The sequence below is a fragment of the Chinchilla lanigera genome, unplaced genomic scaffold, assembly GCF_000276665.1.
Source record: "Chinchilla lanigera isolate Chin_1 unplaced genomic scaffold, ChiLan1.0 scaffold00051, whole genome shotgun sequence".
Taxonomy (NCBI): Eukaryota; Metazoa; Chordata; class Mammalia; order Rodentia; family Chinchillidae; genus Chinchilla; species Chinchilla lanigera.
Genome location: NW_004955452.1, coordinates 10,450,221 through 10,458,518, shown reverse-complemented (window position 1 = coordinate 10,458,518; position 8,298 = coordinate 10,450,221). Strand labels below are relative to the sequence as shown.

Genomic DNA, 8,298 nt, shown 5'->3' with positions numbered 1-8,298 from the left:
TGTGCTTTGAATCTAGATTTATTTGGCTTCAGCCCTATGAGCTTTCCTGTAGAATTCTGTAGCTCCCAAGTAGATAATGTATACCTGGGGATTGAGGGGATGTCTGCCTAAGATCCTAAGTGAATACAGGCTCCACGGTGATGCAGGGTCTGTGTCTCCATTTATCTATGACCAGAACACCATCCACTTCCCTCACTCCTGTCTCTCCTCCCTTGTCTGGTGAACTGAAGGGAATCTGGCTACAAACTGAGGCCCAGGAGAAACCCAAGAAACAGCCAAGGAAAAGTACAGCCTTAGTGGCTAGCCATGCATTTAGAGCGACCAATGCAAAGAGAGTGACAAACTCATCTAGGTTTGCCCGGGACTCACCCAGTTTTATCCCTGAAAGTCCCACATCCCGGCAACATTCTCTGTGCACCTTTTTCTAAACAGCCAAATTATTTATTCTCCTTAAGTCTCAGTTTCATCATCTGTAAAAAAAATATATTGGTCTGGAATATTAAATGAAACAGTGCATGTAAGTGCTTGACACAATGCCGGATATGAGACAATCAAGTTATTAGCTAATATTTATAGTCATCAACAATGAAGACCAGCAGGCTTGGAGGTTACACAGCTTGCCCAACATGAATCAACTGATTTCAAGGTCTCTTTCCATTATACCTCTGTTCCTGCTAAGAATGAATCCAAGCTCATGAGACTGCCCCAGGTACAGTTAAACTGCAGAAAGCCTCCTTCCCTAAACTGAGTCCTTCCCCTTAAATCATGTGTTGTGTATTGAAAGTCCCTAAGCTCTGAGGAAACTCAGTGTAAATCAGCTAGGCACAGGCTTTAGAAACCCAGGAGTCTATCAAACACTGACTTCCAATCAATCCTTCCAGAGAAAATGTTAGGACAAACAACTGGCCTAGTATAGCTAGAGGGGAGGAAAAAGCTAGATATGGGGATTTGGCTCTTTCCCAAAGTTATAGAAGCTACCAGAGTAAGACCATTCATCACTTGACCAAACCTTTATTGAGCTCCTTAGGGGCAGGTACTTTCTGGGGAAGGAACATAGTAGAGAAGTAGAAAAAAACCCCCTCCTTTTAAGAGCTTTTTGGACAAGTAAAGAACAGATGAACAGGCTCAAGTAAAGAACAGATGAACAGGCTCAGGGGTTAAATAATTTGCCCAAAATAAATGAACCTTCCCACTTGGCTTTCCTTGGCTTGTTACAAGAAGGGGTGACTACTCTCTCTCTGGAAGTGGCCAAGAGTTGCCAGATTGACACTTAAAACACAGATGTAGCAGGGAGGAAAAAGAGGTGGTAGTAGGGTGTTCAGCCAGTTCTGCAGGCTAAAGGGAAGACAGCCGGGGAAGGTCACATTGGAAGTTGCCAATCTATTCTGATCTAGAAGGCCGTGCTAGGGATACTGTTAATCCCTTTCAACCCTGAAGTCTTGAGCAAGTTTAACTGTTAAGCATCACAGTCCTCTGCACCCTTGTTCTGTTCTGGGCCCAAAGATTCTTATAGGATGATTCTGTCTGTTTTCTCTGTGGGTAAATCAGATAGATCAAGGGGTGGGGTGAAAGAGAACTGCTGATCTCTCCTGGGTTTCTCTGTGCTCAGCAAATGCCTCCAGGCCGGCCTTTATACAGCAGGTAGCTCTCCTGGTTTCCAGACTCGTCCGACAGCTGCAAAGACAAAAGTGGTAAATTAAGAAACATGAAGCTGCCCTATCAGAAGGCTGTCCAGCCTCCCATCTGGCTAGGCTGCCTCCTTCCAGTTCTCCATCCCGCAGAACACCTCCAGCTGTTTCATTCAGTACACAGCTTCCAGGTACAGACAGACGGACTGTCAGAAGTCCAGAGCACATGAGTTCTCTTTGTTGTCAGATAATGAAAATGGAGCCTCCCAGTCCAAAACTCCATCCTTGGCCATGCATGAGCTGAGTGATCTAGGGAAGAATGAACTAAACATAGGGCCTAACATGTGGGTCTTCGGCTTCACAAACAGCAAAATGCTTTGTGCTAAGACATATGAGAACGATCAAAAGCTTTCATCAAAGCCTTTGGATGAAGGGAATGGTGAATAGGCATCTCTTTATTGCTATTACTAACTCAACTCTAGGTTAAGGGGACTGTCTTTTCTGGCCTTATGAATAGTTCATCCCAGCCCCAAATACTAAGGGTTGCTCACTGGAGAGACACACCTAAAGCTTAGGGCACAGGCTGAAGACCTAATCAGATGCTTATAGCGCTGCTGTTTTTGTTCTAGTCAGTAACTCAATATATATCTACCTTAATAAATACTTCTCCTATATCTAATCAACCACCAAATTATGCCCATTTTTGTCTCTTAAAAGCTTCTGAATCCATTGAGTTCTCTTCATTTTCAATAGTATTACCCTACTACAGCTCTTTTTAGATGCCAGGGACCCAACTCCTAGGCCTCTGACATGCTAGGCAAGTGCTCTACCACTGTGCTATGACCCCAGCCCCTCCTTTTTAAATAATGTTGAGACTGAACCCACGGTATCAACTGAGTTATGTCACAGGCCTGCTACAGGCCTCTCTTACTTCCTGTTTAGACTACCAAGATTTCCTAACAGGTGCCCACAACTATTCTCCACTTCTTGGCAAGTAAGTTTTAAAATAAAAATCTGGGCTGGAGGTGTGACTCAGTAGTAAAGCACCTTGCCTAGCATGCACGAGATTCTGGGTTCAATTCTCAGCACTGCAAATATAAAACTAGAAATTTAATGTTGAGCTGGGCACAGCACTGCACGCCTGTAAACCAAGCTACTTGAAAGGCTGAGGCAGGAGAATACCAAGTTTGAGGCCAGTCTGGGAAACTCGGTAAGACCCCATCTCAAAAATAAAAAAGGAAGGGGGATTTATCTCAGTGGGAGGGTAAAAACTAGGAGCACAGCTTAATCTCCATTACCCTCACCACCACCACCACATGGGGTGGGGCGTGTGTCACCCTCCAGCACCTCCTAACTTAATGGGCTTTAGTGATGCCCTCAGACTAAGCTCTAGATTCCTACTTCACCTTGAACCTGCCTAGAATATGATTCATGTCCTTTCATCAGACCATCTCCCAAGCCCTTTGCCAAGCCAAGCTTTCCTTTAGATGTCAGCTTAAGTATGGTTTCCTCCAGGGAAAACCAAGTTGGATGCCCTCAAAGTGCCCCTTTCTTTTATAGAATTTATCAAAATTATAATTTACACAATTATTGTTTGTCTCTCCACATATTCTGTAAGCTCCATGAATCCAGGGACCCTTTTTTTTCTATAGTTCAGGTTGGTCTTAAACTCACTATGCAGTCCAAGCTGGCCTTGAACTTGTGGTAATCCTTTTGCTTCAGCTCAAGTGCTGGGATTACAGGTGTGTGCCACCATGCCAGGCCAAGGACCATTTTATATTATTTGTTCATTACTGAATTTTCAGTTCTAGGCACAAATAGTAGGTATTCCAATTTGGTTTTTTTTTTGTTTTTTTTTTTGGTTTTTCTCCGGTACCGGGAACCGAACTCACGACCTTGCGCTTGCCAGGCAGGCGCTTTTGCCACTGAGCTAAATCCCCAGCCCCTGGTATTCCAATTTGTAACAGTAAATATAAAAAAGGAACAAAGCCAGGTGTGGTGGTGCACATCTGCAATCCCAGTATTTGGGTAGCTGAGGCAGAAGGGTTACCACCAAGTTCTATGCCAGCCTGAACTATAGTGAGACCTCACCTTAAAAAAGAAAGAAAGAAAGGGACTATTTGTATCAATTTCTGGAGAAAAGTGTATAAAGAATCATGTCAAAACAAAAGGTATTTTTTTTTCTGTTTTCGTATAGTCAGTGTTGGGGATTGAACACAGGACCTCAAGAATACTATGTAAGTGCCCTACCACCGAGCTACATGCCCAGCTATTTTTTTGTCTCAAAGGCACACACAGACTTTGCTTTCTACATTCCAACCCCAAAGGGCTGAGAGATAGGTAGCACACACCTTACATCTGCTGGAGTAGAAGACCCCAGAGAATTCACCCTGACATTCTAAAACTGTTCTACCCCACGTTCTCACATACACTGTGGTGCCTTGGGCAAAGAGACTGGCTGTCCTGAAGTGGGCTGGGCTCCAGAGACTAACAAGAAAGCAGCTAATTCTAGTATTTTAATGTAGTATTAAAATTAGAAAGACAGGTGAGGCATGGTGGCACATGCCTGTGGCTTCAGCACTTGGGAGGCTGAGACAGGAGGATTCTTACGAGTTCAAAGCCAGCCTGGGTTACATAGTGAGTTCAAGGCCAGCCTGAACTACATAGTGAAATCCTGTTTACAAAAAAAAAAAAAAAAAAAATCAGAAAAAGTGCCCAAATTTTTGGCCAGGTATTCTACTTAGCTGACTAATCTGGGCTAGTGATCTGGCTGTTTCACACTGTCTAGCAACATCGCAAATACACTGTCTTCTTTTCAGGGATCCCAAAACCTTTCCAAAGCTTCCTTCAAGCAGGAAGATGTTGGGAGCCGCAGAAACTGGAAAATAATTACACGTGCAGGATGAAGCCAAAGCCAGCCTGAGAACAGGAGAGCTCCTCGGAGTAAACAAGCCTTTGTAACTTGTTAACTGGTTGCCGGGCAGCGAGACAAAAATTAACCAACCTCTCCAGGGTATAAATAAACGTTTTTGGGTGGTCCTCTTGCTCATCAGGCAAGAGGTAACTCCACCTGACCCCACCTCTTTTCTCGTCTTTATTTTTCTCATACCCACTGCCGTTTCTCTCTGGGGTACAATGGGAGACCAGTGAGGTTCCCTACAGGAAGATCCAAGAGCAAGGAGGCACAAAGCTAGTAGCGTATCTGTCTGGGAACTTTACTTGCCCATTTCCTGCTTGAGATGCAGCCAAAGACCCAATGCCACAGTACCAGTTAGGAATGAGGAGGACAATCTCTACTGAGCAGCCATAGCACCTATAGTCAAGGGGTGTCAAGAAGCTAAGGTACAAGCTGGGCGTGGTGGTGCACGCTTATAATCCCAGCACTTGGGAGGCTGAGGCAGGAGCCTCATACTGCTGTGCGTGTGAGGCCAGCCTCTGCTACATGGTGAGTTCAAGGCCAGCCTGAACTGCATTGCAAGATCCTATCTAAAAAAAAAAAAAGCTAAGGTCATCCATATGGCTCTAAGTCCCTTGTAGATACAAATCATCTTTCATAAGAAAGAAATGGTTCGATGAGAACATACACTAAGATCTAGTCCCAAAAAAGACAAGAGGAGACTCCAGTCCAAGGAGGTTAGAAAATTGATTCTACATGTCAGTGAATTGTTCTGCTATTTTCCACAATGTAAGTGTTTAGTCTGCTGCTTGAGTGTACTTGTGCCTAAGGCCAAATTTGTAAGACTAGACTGCAGTGCCTACCACAGGCCTTCACTCCTAAGGGGCCTAGAAAGGACGGGCCTATTTTTTCTAGGGTAGGAAACAAAAGAATGGTAGTCAGTGTAGCGCATGTCTTCCCCTCCCCCCAACAGCTGCTGTCTCAGACAGCTGTTTCCAGCCTGTCTGCTCAGTGCCATTAAATATTCATCAGATGCGTGAAGCTTTAAACATACAATGATTATTAATCTGGAGGGCCAGGGGTACATGTGAATCCAGAAAGGAGGTGGGAAGCTCAATCTGGAAACCAAGCCAGGGACACCTGTCCTACTCATCAAGGTTATGAATTACTTTCAGTGCAGCACATTTTATTGTTACTCTAGTTAAAAAGGAGAGGCCAGGAGGCAGCAAAGTAAAAGCCAAAAGACTGCTGGGTGTGGTGGCACATGCCTGTAATCCCAGCACTCGGCAGGCTGAGGTAGGAGGATCGTAGTGAGTTCGAGACCAGCCTGGGCTACAGAGTGAGTTGAAGGCCATCCTGAACTGCATAGTGAGACCTTGTCTCAAAAAGACAAAAAAAGAAAAAAAGTGAGCTGGAGGAAGGCAAGATGACAGGGCAAGATGACTGCCTTTACCTTCTTGAAGTGGTGCCACTTCATGGAAACTTTTTCTCCTCTGTCCCTTATAAACCCTGTCTTGCCAGCACACTGGCAAATACATGTGGTCCAAGTCACTCTCATATTAACGTCTTTGCTTTCTACACTTTTGCTTTGTGTGTGGGTGGTGGTGGAGCCTGTACAGGGGGTTGAAGCCAGGGTCTCTGTACTGAGCTAGTTCATCCTCAGTCCTCTATTTTTTGAGTGTCTTGCTAGGTTGCCCACACTGGCCTGGAACTTGCTATCCCGCCTCAGCTTCCCAAGTAGATGGGATTATGGGCATACACTACCATGCCTGGCTAAACTTTACCTTTTTAAAAAAAACACTAGCCTGCATTTGTAGCCTTTCCTTAGAGCTAACACTTCTTAAATGCTTACATGTTACATTTAATGTTTTACATGAAATAGCTCAATCTTCAAAACAATACTGTGAAGTAAACAGTTTCTCCATGCACATGATAAAAGAGATGTGAAGAGGCTACTCCAAAACTTAGCATTGGAGGGGGAAGAATTTGAAATTCATCTGTTCAAAGCTATAATAAAGTGTTATGTTAAAGTGCCTGTCTCAGCATGGCTGATTCTTAGTTATCCTTTAAGATTGAATTTAAGGGCTGCAGTGCTTGTCTAGCATGTTAGGCCACACACACACACACACACACACACACACACACACACACAATTGACCTTGAATGTTATTCTTTCTCTCGTGCTCCACAAGCTTCTCAGCTCATCCAGGCTCCTGGTATTCAGAGCAGCAGTAGGACAACTCTACCGTTCACTATTTAACACTTACTGTGACTATTAGATGAGTTTCTGGAGAGAAGGAAGCATAAATTGCTGCAGTCCTGCGACCCAGAATAGCCGGCATAAGGGCCTATATAGCTTTGGCAAATGTTCACTGTAATAATATTCCAGTAGAAAAAGTGTCTTTCCAGGAGAGAAAGTGATTAATTATACTGAACAAGTTCTTTGTGATGGATTTGACTGACAAGTAAAACTTCTTCTAAATTCCAGTATACAGCTGAGATCAGTCAAAAACCAAAAATGAATCTTAGCTCTGCTACGAACAGCTGTGTGACCTTGGGTAATTTAATTTTTCCAGGGCTAAGTTCCACTGTGTATAAAAATGAGGCAATAATAGCTACTTCACAAATGGAGAAAACAGTGTATGGGACAAAGAAAATATCTAAATGTTAGAATTGACAAAATACAGTAGCGACTAAGACATAGTTTTTTTTTTCCAGAATGGATCTTATGTTTGATGCAAGGAAAAAAAAAACCTCACGTCAATTTGACAGCATTTTTTCTTTATTTGAAATAGTTAATGACCCATCTTACAGTAATGTCCTCTTAATGTCACTGAAATATGGTATTATCTTATTGAAGCAGGATGCTTTGAGCAGCCACTGGACTTTAGTATACGACAATATTGATAGGTACCTTCTCCCAATTCACTGTGCAACCAATGTTACCTTCTCCTAGAATAATTTGCCTCATTTGTAAAAACAGAGACAGATTAGGCACTAAAATTGAATTGTCACTGGGCACCGTGGTACACACTTGTAATCCTACCACTCTGGGAGACTCAGGTAGGAAGACTGCAAGTTCAAGTCCAGTATAGGCAACTTTATGGACTCGGTCTCAAAATAAAAAAGGGGGCTGAGGAGGTAGCTCAGTGAAGGCCCTGATTCCATCTCCGTGCCATGAAAACAAAGAAACAAAGATGAAAGGAAATTAAGTTAGTTCTCATCTTCCCCAGCCAGGCAAAACTACACATTTTCCCTTTCTCACATTCCCCCTCTTTTAAATGATGTACAGACCAGTGAATAGTATAGAGTAAGAAAGTGAAAGGATGGTTCCCGGTACCCGAGAAAAACCAAAACCAAAACCAAAAAAAAAGAAAGTGAAAGGAAACAATTATTGATAGGCGGAGGCAAGAATACTGGAAATTAGAGGCCGGCCTGGGCAATGCAGCAAGCCCTTGTCTCAAAATAAAAAATAAAAAAGGACAGGGTTGGAGCTCAGTGGTAGACACTTGCCCAGTATGTATGAGGCCCTGGGTTTGATCTCCAGTACTACAAACAGTATGACAACAGCCTCTGCTGACTTACATAAAAGTATAACACTATATCCAGAGAAGCAGAAAAAAAAAAGGAGAGAGAGAGAGAGAGAGAGAGAGAGAGAGAGAGAGAGAGAAGAGAGAGAGAGAGAGAGAGAGAGAGAGAAAAGAGAAGCAACTCAATGCCGCTTTGTGTATTTTAACCCAGAAATGACAGTTGGGCAAAGTTTTAAGGGACGCA

General features: G+C 43.4%; 1 protein-coding gene across 2 annotated transcripts in view; it reads right to left on the bottom strand.

Annotated features, from left to right (window-relative positions):
• The window catches only part of Khdrbs1 (KH domain containing, RNA binding, signal transduction associated 1), a 44,636-nt gene continuing 36,338 nt past the window's right edge, over positions 1-8,298 (bottom strand). The window contains exon 11 of one of the 2 annotated variants that reach the window (XR_262674.2): positions 1-1,674. The gene's annotated coding sequence lies outside the window, so the exon portion shown is untranslated. The remainder of the gene's footprint in view (positions 1,675-8,298) is intronic. The other variant, XR_001236051.1, reaches the window with a different exon arrangement.